At 37.0% G+C, this 16,424-nt stretch overlaps 1 protein-coding gene across 1 annotated transcript in view; it reads left to right on the forward strand.

Annotated features, from left to right (window-relative positions):
• The first annotated feature begins 12,992 nt into the window (after window positions 1-12,992).
• The window catches only part of LOC144372100 (uncharacterized), a 74,756-nt gene continuing 71,324 nt past the window's right edge, over window positions 12,993-16,424 (forward strand). Inside the window, exon 1 of the mRNA XM_078035519.1 lies at window positions 12,993-13,031. The gene's annotated coding sequence lies outside the window, so the exon portion shown is untranslated. The remainder of the gene's footprint in view (window positions 13,032-16,424) is intronic.

A 16,424-nucleotide genomic window follows, 5' to 3' on the forward strand; every position in this document is an offset into this window, starting at 1 on the left:
CCTTACATTCTTATGATACTTAGGGCTCAATTTCCTTCTTTCTTGGCTGATGTCTTGTTGGTCATCTGAGTCCTGTGACTTTGTATGTAAATCCATTGTCACAAGAAATCAGTCCTTTCCTGGGATTTCCAATACACACACATACACACAAAAAGAAGACATACAGGCTCAAAAATATACACACAGAGATGCACTCTTATGGATGAACTCAAACACATAGAAATAATGTACACACACAGATATGGACTGCCTCACAGAACCAAAAAAAAAAAAAAAAACACATAAAAATATAGACATACATACTTATAGACACTGAAATAGTTAGACATACACACACACATACAAATTAATAGACACAGAGACCCATGGACACAGACACCAAGCTTGTATGTGCAGCAGACTTTACAAAGGTTTGGGGATTTGGAAGGAGTTTTTAATGCAAACAACTTGTATAAGTTGTGAATGCTAGGAATCTTCCTTCAAAGCTCCCTTAACTGCTGTCCCTTTCCAACTTTTATATTTCCTGCCCTTCCCCAATATTCTCCTCCACTGTTTCCCTTATCAGAACAATTTGTTTCTTTTCAACTCCCTAATTTCAAAGTGTGCTCTGGACTTCTCTTTGCACCTCTCTCTTCTGATGATCTAGCTATGCTGAGAAACACTCTCTGATTTGGTCTTCTGCCCTCACATCAGGTTTTGCCAAGGAAAAAGAGCAGGAGAGAGATTAACTTGTCAACTGATGTGAACTATGTCACATGCCCTCACACAGACCTAACCTAAAATGCTGGTGTGGAGCTCACCTCTTGATTCTATTATTATTTACCAAGGGTTTTGTATTATGTTGTTTAAAGTATTTTTCTCCCTCTACAAAATCACAAAATATTCCTGCAGTCTCTTCACCCAGTTTCCTCTAATATTAACTCTTAAAAAGATTAACTAGGCTCAGCAGAAGGGTGAATTCCTGTAATCCCAGAAACTCAGGGGGGTAAGGCAGGTGGATATCAAGCTTGAGGCTAGCCTCAGAAAGTAAGCAAGGCCCTAAGCAACTTAGCAAGACCTTGTCTCTAATAAATAAATAAATAAAATAATAAGGGATAGGGTTTTCTCTCAGTGGCCAAGCACCCCTGGCTTCATCCCCAATACAAATACATAAATAAATAATTATAGTATAACTATAAAAACAAAGACAAAAACCTGGGTATAAAACTATCCACTAATCTATAGACTTTATTTGAATTTCACCAATTTTCATTTAAGGTCTTGTTTTTGTCTGGGATCTTGTGTTGCATTTAGTCATAATGACTCCTTAGTCTCTTCAAGTCTGGCAGTGCCTCAGTCTCTCTAGTCTTTTATGACCATTATCCTTTTAAAAGATGCTGCTCAGATGTTTTGCACAAGGTCTCTCCTCTTGGGTTTGGTGTTTACTTATGATTTGGCCGGGAGATGCCACAGAGGTGAAAGGTCCTTATGGGATTATTTGGTGGGAAGGGGGATACATCAACATGACTGGTTAGGAGTGATATTAATTTCAATCTTGTGATGCTTCTTGGATTTCTTATTATAAACTTACTATTTCTGCCTTTGTTATTAATAAATATCTTGGGAAAGATACCTTGAAAATATCTTATTTCTCTCTCAAGTTTTACTTATTTAGGGGATGTGGCTCAGTGGTAGAATACTGGTGTGTCATGCATGAGGCCCTAGATTAAATTCCCATACTAGAGGAAAAAAAATGTTTTTGCTCACTAACATTTTTGGCATCCATTCATAGATCTTACCCATAACACTTATTATTATAGTTTCCTAAAGGTTATTTTATTTTTATTTCACTTATTTTTCCTTTATTTATAAACTGTAATTTCTTTAAGGAAACAACTTTCTCTTTCTCTATTCTTTTCTTTCTTATTTTTTTTCTATTCATATGGACTTATGGTTACCTATTTAATTCTATGACTTATAGTCCAATACTATATTTAGTTGCTCAAAATGTTCCAACTTTGGCTGTTGGAAACTCTTTCATATTGGTTCCTGTATTTTTTCAATAAGTCCCTATCAAATTAACCAATTTATGCTGCAATCATTACATATATGTCACAAGGAATCCTCCTGATGTATGTAATTATAATGTACCATTTTTTTTTAAAAAAAAATTAAGCCCCTATTCCTTATTAAGTATCTCTCTATTTTCTGCCACCACAAGGTGTTCCAGGGTTATTATACATTTTTTCTGCTCCATTTCTGGGAGCAACAATTTCTTCAAGTCTCTATTATTGGAGAATAGTATTTAGAATCCAGATCTGGGTGGAGATCTGTCCTGCTCATTTCTTTGGAACAAGAGTTCTAAGTCCTCTTAGTGTTCAGAATTTGGAACTATGTTTTGTCTATAAATGCATGCATACACATACATCTCTTTTTCTTTGTTTTTTTTTTCCTTTCATTAAAAAGCTTTAGTTTATAATGATACTACTAATTTCAATTCTTTACCACAGTATTTATCCTAATGTCATTTTTTTTTTTTTTTTGTACTCGGATTGAACTCGCGGACATTCTACCACTGGGCTACCTCTCTAGCCTTTTTTATTTTATTTTGGGACAGGGTCTCACTAAATTGCTTAGATTGGTCTCAAACTTTCAATCCTGCTGCCTCAGCTTCCTGAGTAGTTGGAATCACAGGCCTGCACTACTGCACCCATCTAATGTCCTCTTTCCTTACTTGTAACTGTGGAATTCGTTCTTCCTTTTCTTTTTTACATTGAAAGGCTGTTGCTTACATATTGCTAAATTGTGAAAAATGTTCCTCGATTATGCCTCCCCAACTTTTTTCTCCCCTAAAAATGGCTGACACAAGAATACAAGATAGGTTGCTATATATTGCTGTCAGAAGCTGCACAAAAGAGAAGCCAGCTGATTTTATGGTCCTTATTCAGGCAAGAAGTACTAATCACACCCTTTATGCTTTATCAGTAGTGGGGTACAGGAGGGTCAGCCCAGGCTGTGGAATGTAAGCTCATTGTTCCAGCAAAATGAGTCAGATGAGATGGGAATGAACTTTTATTTAAGCCATTGTGTGTCAACATGGTTCTGAAAAAGAAAAAAAAAAAAGCATTTTCTCACTTCATCCCTCTGGGAAAAATTCCCAATCTGAGGCCTTCTCACTTTGGTCATTGGCCTTCCTGGAGGCAACTTGCCTCTTGGGCCACCTCTTTATCTCTTCATTGATTTCTGGTCTCTTTTCAAAGCAACAATGCCAACATACCTGCTGTTTTCTTTTCTTGCTACAAAAGAGGCTCTCCTTTATTTTCCACATGCCCTCTGGGTGTTCATCTCAGTGTGGGGTCTCAGCAAACACCACTCAAAGCTTGGGTTTTCAGAATATTTTCAATCAGAAAAGTCAAGATTCCATTTTTTCTTTATTCTGTAGCTTAAGCTTTGTTTTCCCTCAAAGGTTTCCTGTTCTGATGACATTTGGGTTGTGGGGAAAGTGATAAACCCAACCTGATATTTTATTAAATTGGGAGCCATCTTGCCACAAAGTCATGAAAAGCTAATTTCGGCTTTACTAGAAATTACTGCAAATTCTGAACCTGCTTGAAATGCCTGCCCGTGCTTTGAACTCACCCATGCCTGGCTCTCTGACTAGATAGCAGCCCTCTCTGAAACTTTAGTGACACCTCATAAATATTGGCCTTCCCTGGCCAGACAACGACCCTCTCTGAGGCTCTAATGGTCCTCATAAATTCTGATGTTGGGGCCAGCAAAAAATGTAAACTGCTTTCAGAGTTCTGTTATCTGTAACCCCCCCCCCTTTTGTGTAACTTTCTGGGCTATAAAGCTGGGCTGTAGGAAAGCTGGGGCTGCTGTCTTGTTCCCACGGTTTTGGGAGAAAAAGGCTGTCTGGCCGGTTGAAATAATAAGCTTGCTTTAATTTGATTTTAATTGGAGTCAGTGGTCTTTTCTTGCGTCCTGGTCTAACAATTTGGAGTTCCCCAGCGAGATGACCCTGCCTGACCAGATCACAAGACCAGACTGCTGGAAATTCTGAAGCAGGCCTTAGCTCCAGGGCTCCAGGGTGGAGAGCCACTCTAGGGGGTGTGCAACTTGAGACGTTCCAAGGCCTCGGGTGAGCCTTCAGTCCCTGGAACCCTGCAGTGAACTGCCGCACTAAAACTATTAGCAAGCACCTGGTGGAGGAGGCCTCCATAGGTAAGTGGCGCCTTTATAACATCTGATATCCGGTTAAGGGAGATCTCTTCTGATGACAAAGAGGTGGCCTGGCAAGGCTCACATATACTCCTGTCCGGACAGTACGAAAAATCGTTCTGTCTTTTGTTCTGTTCTGTAAGGAATTCCTCTGGAAGGGTAGAGAGGTGCTGACGGGCACGCACGCACTCCTACCCCGGAGCTCTGGCAAGACGTTGCATTGCTCCTCTGTTTTTCTGTTTTGGCATCGGGTTTCTGTTTTCTTGTTTTTGTTCTGTGTTCTATATTTTTTTTGTTTGTTTGTTTTTGTTTGTTTTTGTGCGTTTTGTTGTGTGATTTCTGTGGTGAAAACTTAAAGATATTGGACGTAAATATGGGTAATAAAGCAAGGAAGCCTGACATCCCTTTGGACTGTGTTTTAAGGAACTGCGATGAACTTTATCTCCCTTTGTTAAGCAGGAGGAGAGAAGCCCCTAGCTGGCTGCTTGAAGCACCTCCAGTGCAGAGGGCAATGCCTGCTGGGGACCTAAGAACTGAGTGTCTTCCAGGTTAACAAATGAGACTCCTTTAAAACCCCTTGTCCCTCCAGATCAAGAGAGTCACAACCTTTGGGCAGAGTCCCTGGTGTTTCTCCTTTGTTAGCAAAGCAATAAAACTCTCTTTTTCTTTTTCTCAAAACCCTGTCCTCATTATTAAATTGGCATTAATTGGCTCTAAGGTCAGGAACCAAACTTTCAGTTACAAATTTTGATACCATCCCCCCCCCCGAACTTTTTGAGAGCTGACTACTGAAATGTTAGGAGATGGAGTGTGCTTGGGGTGGAATCCTGTAAGTAATAGGAGGGACTGAGGGACTCCCAGCAGCTGCCGAAGCCCTGTTGCTTCGGGGATTCCCTCCTTCTTTCCCTTCACTGTAAGGATTATGCCACCTCTATCTTCTTTAAAAGAGAAAAAGAAAAAGAAGACTCTTAATGCAGTAAAGTCGCCATAGAGACCCTTGATTTTATATTTCAGGTTGCCCCTCTGTGAAAACATCTGGTCCCCTTGTGGGGACATCTATGGTGCCACTGGTGTAGGAGATTTTTCTCTTATCTGCTCTGTTTTAAAGGTTTCTGTCTGTCAGCCATAGTCTGGAGCTCCTCTCTGTCTGTCCTGTGTCTTTGTTTCTGACCCTTTAAGACATGTGCAATAGTGTGTTGATATTATAAATTGTTTTTTGGGAATGATCTTGGCTGAATGTGTGTCTAAAAGATGATGTTTTATTGTAAAAATCTGGTATCTGAATGGGTTTTTGATGCATTGCACAATTTTGCAGTTAAAAGTTGGGTTTAGGTAATTGTTTAGTTTATGATTTCAGATAATTCATGCCAGAGAACTTAAATACTTAGGATGGAAAACTAAAGAACTCTACTTCCAAGTTGGCAAGTAACTTCCCAATCATTCAGTCTTTTTTTTTTTTCACCAATTTTGAATTTGGTAGCCTGGGAAAATGTTACTGTGTGTACCAGTGCATTAATTTGGACAAGGATAGTAAATCATAGTATGGTATCTGTTGACAAAACAAGTTGTAAAGATATAAAATTTTGTGAATTGTATCTTAAACTTGTATCATAATTTTCAACATTCCAACCTGAAAATTATGACTTATAGTTAAAATGCCTTAGGCCTGAGGGGTCTGCTCAGAATAGCAGTTTTTCCCTGCTCCTTTCAGACCTCAGCCAGGACTTATTTGAAATGCAAATGAAAGAAGCCTGCAAGCTCAGTAGGAGACTGATCTGAGACCTAAGGAAAAAAAAAGTAAATTGTATGGTATTTACTAATTACTGGCCAGTCATTTTTACTAGGACTCTTGTTTTTTTTCCTTAGATTTTGTATTTTTTTGAGCTCATGATTTTGACCCTACAGACTTAGGTTAATGTCTTTTTGATCAGTCCTATCTTTGACCAACTGTGGAGTTTTTGAAACATTGCAATGGAGATTTCACCTGCGAAAAGCTACTAAGGCCTTTACTATTGTTATGTATGCACACTTTTGTTATGTGTTGTATGTCTATATATACATATGTCCGTATATCATATATATGATATACAAATTAACATATATAAGGAGCGCTCATAAAAACAAATTAAAAAAATGGATCCAAAGATCTTTAATTCATGTGATTTAAATGGTTCAATATTTTAAACAGATAAAAATAAATGTCTTTAAATTTAAGCTTACAAGTTTTTCTAGGTGTTCAAAAAACTCATAAAATATTAATGTCTATAAAATGTCTAATATGCCTTGGTTCTAGGACTTTTCCTTCAACAAAAAATGGTTTACACTGTTCAATACATTTGTCTAATATTTTGATAAATAAGTAAAGTAAATTTGATATGGGATTACTCATTCATGAGTACTTTTGTTAGATATCTGATTGATTTACTAAGGTCTGTATAAGTTTGTACTAAAATCTGTATAAGATTGTAAAAATCAGTCATGTGTTAAAGAGACAAAAATTTCTTAAAACATAAGTTTACCCATAACATTGTGTTTATTAAGTTTTACTTTTTTCTAGAGCAAGCAACCATAAAAATTAAACAACTGGTTAAATAAGAACTGTTATTTTAGAGCACTGTACTGCTCACACGCGCTTCCGGGTGGTCCTTTTGGAAAGCATTTATATTGAGATATGGTCTCACTAAGTTGCATAGGCTAGCTTTAAACTTGCCATCCTCCTAGCTCAGTCTTCCAAGTAGCTGGGAATACAGGCATGTTCCACCTCATCTTCCCGGGGCTCTCTCTTAAAGCAGATAAAATTTCTATTACCATTGTCTCTAGCAAACTTCCCCAAAATATCCTGGGCTCTAATAGCTTATGAGAGGCCAGTGTTCTTGGGTAGAAATACTAGCTGCTTTACGTAGAAAGGTTAGTGCACTAGAGGATGTTAGGCATCCCAAGAATCATTGGTAGGGCTGGAGAAAATAACTTGAGGCTAAGCTTCAAAGAAAAATGCCCCAAACCACATGGAGGCTTGGCCAGATTAACAAAGGATGGCTTTTCCCTTGCTTCCCTGGAGTGCCATGTGCCAGGAGTCTTCTTCCCTTGTTTTAACTCCTGCTGCTGTCAGCCCAGTGCTGCTTATCCTAACTGATACAGAATTATCAAACTAAATGTGTTAGTGAGTGGACAGCACTTGGAGCTGTGCTAGGCACCTTGTAGCTGCCCCTTTGATTAGATTTCACTTCCTGACTAATGATTTTACAGAACCTGACCTAGAAGAAGTAGACTATGCTGTCTTGTGGAACAGGATCAAACTCAGACTCAGGTTCAAATTCTGACTAACTATGAACACTTATGCAAGTTTCTTCATCTCCAGGACTGAAAGAATATATACCTTCAATAAATTTTAGCTCCTCTTCTTTAGAAACAATTATTACGATTTTCTCTGGAAAGAAATTCCATGTGTCTTCTCCCTAACATCATGTATATTCTATCTCCTGTATGCCATTCCATCATACTTTGTATCAGAAAAATGTTATCCAAGGAGACTACAGAATTCAATACAGTCTCATCATTTTCTGGTTCCTGCACAAAAAATATCACAGGGAGGCCTTAGAAAATTCATGCAATGAAGCTGAAACATTTTATTGATAACAATTTTCCCAAGATGGGGGATTTTAGCAGATGACCTCCTAGGCGTGTCTCTGTTTACTTTGGTGAACATTGGGGCCAGGGATAAGGTGGGGAGTTAAGACTGGTGCTAAAAGGCAGTGCCCTTGGTGCAAGTAGGGACAGGGCCTGGGGGTTGTCATGGAGGGCACTGGTTTGGGCTCCAGAGGAGCCTAGATTCCAATGTGGGCTCTTGCCACTTCCCAGCTGTATGACTTGGAGCCCATTGCTTAATCTTGCCACGCCAATTTTTCCTCTGTGAAATAGGGAGGATGGTAATACCCTCTTAGGGAAGTTGTGAGGATCCAAGGGGTGTTGTTAAAGTTCTCAGCTGCTATGATTACTATTTTTACCATGGGGGCTGAGGCTCGCACGTTCAGGGCCTGGGCAGGTGCATGCGCAAAAACACCGATGGGCCACATGAGACAGAGGTGCTGCCTAGCACCTGAGTTTTAATCCTTTTGGGTCATGGGGTAGGTGGAGTGGATTCAGGGATGAGGATATGGAGAGAAGTTTGCAAGAATGACTAGTACTGACCCTCAGGCGCGGTGGGCGGTGTAAAGGGGAGGGGCCAAGCTAGATCCAGGCTGGAGTACTGAGGGGAGGACCAAAGTCTCGCGAGATCTCACAGCGCTGGCGTTAGTGGTTGCAGAGGAGACAGCAGGAGAGGTGAGCAGCGGGCCCTGGGCAGAGGTGGCCATGACGGTGTCGGTGGTAGCGTCGGCTATTGGGAACTGAAGAGGGTGAAAGCAGCAGAGACCCATCCCCTGGCAAGGAGAGCGGGGCGGGTGGGTGGCCAGCTCTTTGGAGGCAGTCCAGCAGGGCCTGGGGCTGAAGCCGCGCCGCCTGGTCGGCGCCATACCTGATGGTGCAGGGTGGGGCGGCTGGGCCTTGGGCCAGTTCCCCCTCGCCAGTCAGATCTCGCTCTCGGTGGGATCCCGAACCCACCTCAATCTCCCAGGGCGGTGGGTTTGGCACTTCTGGCCATGGCTGATTCACTTTGCTGTGTGCCAGGCACTTAACTTGTTCACTTCCATGCTAGGGCTGCACAGAGAGGTGCAGCGCCCTGCCCAAAGTTGCACTGCTTGGATGTGGTGGGATGGGGCTTTCAATACTTGCACAGGCCTGTGCCCCTTCCTTGCCTCCAGTCCTTTTCCAAGCAGTGCTTGCAGCTGGTTTCCTGGGGTCCTGGTGGGGCTGCAGAGGGTGTGTCAGACCCACTCTGAAATTAGATGCAGCATGGTATGTGAATTCATTGGGAAAGGGTTTTTTCAAGCCTTTTGTCCAATTCCTGGAAGGTCTTCCACCCCTAATCTGTCATTTGGTGCTGTGTCAGAGAGAATAGGTGGCCATAGAGTGACCTTTGTACACAATGTGTGGGGTCAATAGCCCAAGGCTTGCCTCAGGCAAAGGAAAGTTTGATTCCCATTGAAGCACGTTATTCTAGCCTGGAACAATTGGTTGTCAACCACAGAAACAAGGCCCCTGGGTTTGGTGGTGAGCATTTGCAGAGCCCACTTCACTACTGAGCAGTGAGTTTCCTAAATCAGAGAACCTACCTACACACATAAGTGAAAGTGGGTATGATACTTTCACTTACATGTAAAAGAGAAATAAGGGTAGAACAATATATGATATGCAGTGCTGTCTCACTTATAACCAGAACTTTCAGCTGTGGTGGAAGACAGCATGCTTTTGAGTGCTTGCACCTGCTGCTAATCAAGAAGTTTGAGTGGTATTAGGATCTAGTTCAAACAAGAAAATCAAAGAGGGAGATGAAGATGGAAACTAGGGAGAAAACAGTGTTGGGATAACTTTATTTTAGCTAATAAAAAAGAAAGCCTAGATTGAAGTAGGGATGACATGTCAAGGTCAATTACACGGTGCCTCAGTCTACCCACAGGTCATACTATGGCCCTTCCATGGATCCCTTTACCAACTATGTCACAGGACATCCTTTGTGTCTTGTGCTTTGAGGTACTACTACTTGAGGGAACAGTAATGAGTTCCTTCAGTTGCTAGTAATAACAGTAAAATATTAATAAGATTAAAATTTTTGGATTAATTAAGGTGAGATTTATCTGCTATCTCATACTGTTAGCATATATACTACTCTATGTATACTCATTATTAAATTTATGTTGAGTTAATGTGTAGTGTAAAGAAATGAGCACTAATTTTCAGACAGTTTTCTTATTCTGCTGAATCATCCCTTACTACTTTGTCTTACATAATTAGAGGCAAGCTGTGGGATTTCCTATAAAAGCTTTAAATATTATATCTTTTTTATTTTTTATTTTTAAATTTTATGTCTTAAAGAAATGCTCACTTAAAGTGGGCTTGATTAAACCATTTTAAGATCAAAATTCTTGTGACCAGGATGAATCTTGATGATACAGATCCATCCCACCCAAGCATTTTGTGAAGCCTAGATCCTGGCTCCCAAATACTAAATGCCCCAGGGTGTCCCCCAAACTCTTTGATAACTAAAAATTTTTTTAAGGACATTTCTGACTCTTTGAGAATACTATTAAGAACATATCCATTATCTACTGAATTTTAACAAGAAAGGGGTGGCAAACAACTTTTTTCTATGATTTTTTTTTTCTGAAGTGTCTGACATATAACATAGACATGGTCTTGGTTAGTGACACTTTTGTCAATTATTTTAGAATCTTGGAAGGCATAGTTGTTTCCTGTCACAAAATCTTGTCTGTGTTTGATGGGAATTTAAATGAGAAATGTTGACAACACTAGAATCATTTTAGAAGTTTGATGTTAGAAAAGAGTTGGGCAGTGACAGCTGTGTGTATAATAGCAGGTCTGAGTTGAGTAGAATATACATTCATGTCATCACTTAGGTGCTGGGTTACTTACAGGGATTGGATTGAACCCATAGGCACTCTACCACTGAGTTATAACCCTTTTTTCCCTTCTTGAAATGGGATCTTCTGAAGCTGTTGAAGCAGTCTCAAACTTGGGATCCTCCTGCTTTCCTAATTTCTTACTCCTTCAAAAAGCTTTTTAAAAAACAGATTATCATATCCTTTAACTTGATTGAAGGGGGGAAAAGCATATTTTTTGTGATAACCACACCAAGATTGCTTTTCAGCATCTAATTTAAGAGCAAAAAATCTATATAAAAATCTATTTAAAGCTTTTTTTTAAGTCTTATATATAGGTGTCTCTTTTTCTTCTTTGTGTAAGTATTCTTTTTAACGTTAAAAAAACTTTTTAATGTTCTTTTTGTTAAAAGTTAAAATGACACAGCCATGCTTGGAAAAATCTGATTACCAACTGCTTTGCCTCTCCCCCCTTCACCCCTTTTTTTTGGATAACCTTCTTTAATTTATTTCCCATAGATGCCAATTGTTTCCTTTTATAGTTGGAGAAATGCCAGTGTACTATATTCTTTTTATATAAACTGTAGCATAATATGTAACTAATTCTGTCCCATGGCTTTTTCTTTATATGCTCTTGAGATCTTTTCCTATTAGTATTTATTTAGAAAGAATATAATCTTTGTTTATAGAAAACACTTTTTTATAAAAAAAAAAGCTGTGTTTAAATAGCATCTATTAAGTGCCTTGTTTACTTAACCAGCCACCCTTGTGGGTATTTGGGTCTTCTCTAGGTTTATCAAAAACCGTACTGTGGTGAAACAGCTTTTATATATATCATTTTACATATGCAGGTACATCTGTGGGATGCATTCCTAGAAGTGGGATCACTGTGCCAGAGGGCAGGACATTTATGGCTTTATTAAATACTTCCTTACTTAAGTGTTGCACCATTTTAAACTCCCAAAAGTACAGTTTCTCCTCTTTACCCTTGGAGGATTGGTTTGAGGACCCCTTTGTGGATACTGAGATTCAAGGATGCTTGAGTCTATTATATAAAAAGCATAGTATTTGCATATAACCTATGCACATCTGCATACTTTTAAATCATCTTTAGATTGCTTAAAAGACCTAATACAATATTAATGCCATGTAAATAGTTGTTACACTGTATTATTTAGGGATTAATGGCAAGGAAAAAAGTTAGTATATGTTCTGTATGATAATTTTTTAAATTTTTTTAAATCCAGTCTGAATACCACAGATACAGGAGGGCAGATTGAAGTGTATGAGAGAGTTCCTGTTTTTCTGGGGCCTTTCCAATGTACTGTGCCTTTACAACCCTTGAATTTGTTAACAGTTTGATGGATGAGAATTATCAATATAGAGTTGTTTTAATGTACATTGCTATCATTATTAATGAGGTTGAGTAAAACTAGTTTTACTTCTTTTTCTGTAAACTCTCTATTAATGTGTTTTTTCACATTTTTGTTTCAAATTGCTTTTTTTCCCTTTATCAATTTCTAGAAATTTATAAATTGTAGAGATTAGCCCTGTGTGATATGAATTGAAATTTTTCCCCAAATTTTCACTTATTTTTTATTTACTTTCACATATTTTGATATACAGAAGTCTTACATTTTTTTCTTTGAATTCTACAGTTTATATTACTCATTATGGTATGTTGATTTTTTAAAAAATTTTTCTTTATTTCTATGTGGTGCTGAGGATTGAACCCAGTGCCTCAAATTGCTAGGCAAGCACTCTACCACTGAGCTACAGCTCCAGTCCAGGTATCTGGATTTTAAGTCACTGAAAGGCCTCCAAGATTTTTAGAATTTGCCCATGGTTTCTTTAAGTACTTTTATGGTATCACTTTTATATTTAAATATTCAAACTAGGATTTTTTCTGGTGTTCAGAATGATGCATAGGTTCAACTTTATCTTTTTCTGTGTGCCTGTTATTTTCAGCTGTTGATTTTAGAGCCCTTCTTTGAATACTCTTATGGTATTTTAACTTTTGGAGGTATTGGGGTGTCTCTGGGGTTTGTATTCCATTAGTCTTTTTCTTCATACACCAGCATCACATTATTGGTTTTATAAAAGTTTTAACATCTTCTAAAACTAGTTTCCCCTTGTTGCTTTTCATATTCCTGGGAATTCTTGCTTGTTTATTTTTCCATGAGTACTTTTGAACTATTTTGTCTGGTGCCAGAAAAACAAAAATCTAAAAGAAACAAACATCAGATTAAATGTATACATTTAAAATCTATTTAACTTCTCCAACCTTTTTTTTTTTTCAGGTGCTAAGAAAGAATGTAAGACAGGAAAATAATTGTGGTAAGTGTTTTATGATTTTACATCTTAAAAATTCTTTAATTATTATTATTATTTATTCTGCTTCTTTAAGTTTTAAAAGGGATATTTTTTTAGGAGTGTTTCAGTTCATAGAACCTGTGGGTGGTAAGGTGGATACCAATAATGTGAGCTGTCTGAATAATGATGTTTGTCTTTCCCTATCTCTTTGACTCTAATATTTTAATTTCTATTATCTTGTCATTTTAAAGTGTGGTTCTGAGAAGGAGATCCTGTATTACATCTAGCAACATTCAATGAATTCTTTCCTCTTAAATAGGAGGTTGAAAAGACTTCAAGTAATTTTGGTGATATAGAGGCACTTCTTTATCTTAAAAGTTTGTTGTGATTTTTTATTATAATAATTAGAAAAATTTCTACCCATAAAAACAACATAATAACAATAGTAAGCCCTCAATTCTTGCACAAAGAAATGGCCACCATTAACTCATGTTTGGAAACTTATTGATGGATATGAAAGTATACAGAAAACTTTAAATAAATAGCAGTATAAAAGACTTTCAATAAATAGCAGTTTCTCTCTATATGGAGCTATGTGGTCATTTTTAATATGTTTTATATATCTCTATTTGTGAGTTGAAACTGATGTGCATAATCATGGGTGATCGATGGCTGCCTAGTTCTATTTTTTTTTAATTATTATTTTTTTATTTGTCAGTAGATCTTTATTTATATATGCAGTGCTGAGAATCAAACCCTGTTCTTCACAGGTGCCAGGCCAGTGCTCTACCACTGAGCTACAACCCCAGCCCTTGCTGCCTAGTTTTCCATCATTTAGAGGCATCATACTTTATCTATCTACTCCTTTGATAACCATTTACATTGTTACTTGTTTTTCTTTCTTGTGAATAATGGTATGTTGGTAATAGTATACTTATTCATTTATCTTCTTAGAGGTATAACTGCCAGGTCAAACATTATATATGTTTTAAATATTGATAACTATGGCTAAGCTGTTATCTGTAAAAACTATCCCCTTCAATGACCATGAGAATCTTATTTTCAAAACCCTTGCTCATACCAAGTTTTGTTAATCTTTTAATCTTTGCTAATCTAATAGATAAGAAAAAGTACATTTTTGAGTAACATGTTTTTAGTTGGTATTGGGGATTTAGCCCAGGGGCACCTCACCAGTAAATTAGATTTCCAGAACCTTTTATTTATATTTTATTTTATTATTTTGAGACAGGGCCTCACTAAGTTTCTGAGGCTGTCCTTGAACTTGTGATCCTCCTGCCGCAGTCTCTTGAGTTTCTGGGATAACAGGTGTGTTCCACTGTATTCAACTATTGAAGGAAACCTTGTGTTATTCAAAATTTTTTTTCATTCAATATTCTTATTAACAAAGAATTCTCTTCTTAAGTACATACTTGTGACTCTTATGTGTCAGATATTCTTAGGAATAAATGTGATGCAAATATTTAAGTATACTGAGTTGTTTTTTTTAATCTTTTGCCTTCATTTTAAATCAATATTAATATTTAAAAACTTGAGGTTTGGGATGTGGCTCAAGTGGTAGTGTGATAGCCTGGCATGCATGAGGCACTGAGTTCAATCCTCAGCACCACATTAAATTAAAATAAAGATATTGTGTCCACATAAAAAGTAAATATTAATAAAAATTGAAAACTTGATCAACAAACTATAATTGTTTTGAATACAGAATGTTTTCCTCTGCAAAGAGCAGTACTTTTGTGGTTTATTCACTGAAATGAAGCCTAAAGTAACTTTCAAAATAATTTTTTTAACAATTTTCATACATGGATACCAATGGCTTAATAGCATACAGAATATTATTTCCATAATTGGTTGATAATATACTGTTTTTGAGTCATGTAAACTATGTGATTGTGTGTTCATGTGTAAACCTATGTGTATTAAACCTATGTGTATTTCTTCTGTCCAAAAGATTTTTTCACTTCCTGATGTAAATATGATTTTTAATTTTATATTTGCTTTAGATTTTATTTCAATCAAATAAGAGTTACATATAAAGATGGCCTCACATGAAGCAGATTCACAACTTTGTCATTGACCTACTGTTTATTCTTTGGATTAATTAAAAAAAACATTAAACTGTCTTCTATATATAAATTACATCTTGATTGCCTTTCCTGAGGGGGCTTTTGTTTTCACTTCAATTAACATTATCTACAGAGTACCCCAAGGTTTGTACCATATGGTCCAACTGGTGATTTATTCACCAGATTTTATTCAGCACTGAGTACCTACCTACCTGGTGGGGCATCCACAGACACCCAAATCATTATTTACTTATTTGTTTAATTTTTTTTGTATTGGGGATTTAATCTAGGGGTACTTTACTACAGAAACACATGTCCAGCCCTTTTGTTTATTTATTTTTTATTTTGAGATAGGGTCTTGCTAAGTTGCTTAGGGCCTCTCTAAGTTTCTAAGGCTGGCCATGAACTTAGGATCCTCCTGCCTAAGCCTCAATCTCCCAATGGTTGATACGTATTTATTATTAGGTTGAAGATGTGAAAGTCAATACCCATACATTTTAATTTAGAGAAGACAAACATAGTTTTATTTAATTTAGATGTGCATAACTATGGCACTTGCTACTATTTCATTTGATGGTACTATGTTTCAAAATTTGATTTGTACTATATTCTAGTTAATTTTTAAAATCACATAAGCCATGTATTTTAAATTTTTTTTTTCATTATGGACAGAGTAAGTATTTAAACTAGGTATGCTGCTGGATTTGTTTAAGGTCTGTTTATGTTTCCCAGTATAGGCATGGCAATATTTTTCATAATATGTTGTTTGAAAATTAGGATAAAGTAAATGCCCACCCCACAAACAAAGTAAATATAATTGTATGGTTTACTTTTTTTTTTTTTTTAATAAAAGCAGAGAATTAGATTGCCAGTATTTGAGTAGAATAAATAAGTCTTTGTCTGGGACCTGCCTGTGAAGATTTTCTGACTCCTAAACCAGTTTTTCAAGGCCTAAGTAAATAGAGAGATGGAAAAATTAATGATATAATAGATTTAACCAGTGTTTTATTCTGTATTTTGTATATTTGATTTCTATTGAAATACAGGATTCTAAAGAATAAATGTAACTAGTTTTAATTAGTATTATTTCAGAAGTAGTTTTTCATGTGAAAATCTTAAAATCAAATAATCCTCTAGCAATTTTTATTTGCACTTTAATTTGCCTAGCAATTGTTTCTTTTTTTAATATTCATTTTTTAGTTTTAGTTGGACACAATACCTTTATTTTATTGATTTATATGTGATGCTGAATATTGAACCCACAGCCCTGCATGTGCCAGGCAAGCACTGTACCACAGAGCCATAACACTAGCCCCTAGCCATCATTTCTTAA

The sequence above is a fragment of the Ictidomys tridecemlineatus genome, chromosome Y (assembly GCF_052094955.1).
Source record: "Ictidomys tridecemlineatus isolate mIctTri1 chromosome Y, mIctTri1.hap1, whole genome shotgun sequence".
In the NCBI taxonomy this organism is placed as follows: Eukaryota; Metazoa; Chordata; class Mammalia; order Rodentia; family Sciuridae; genus Ictidomys; species Ictidomys tridecemlineatus.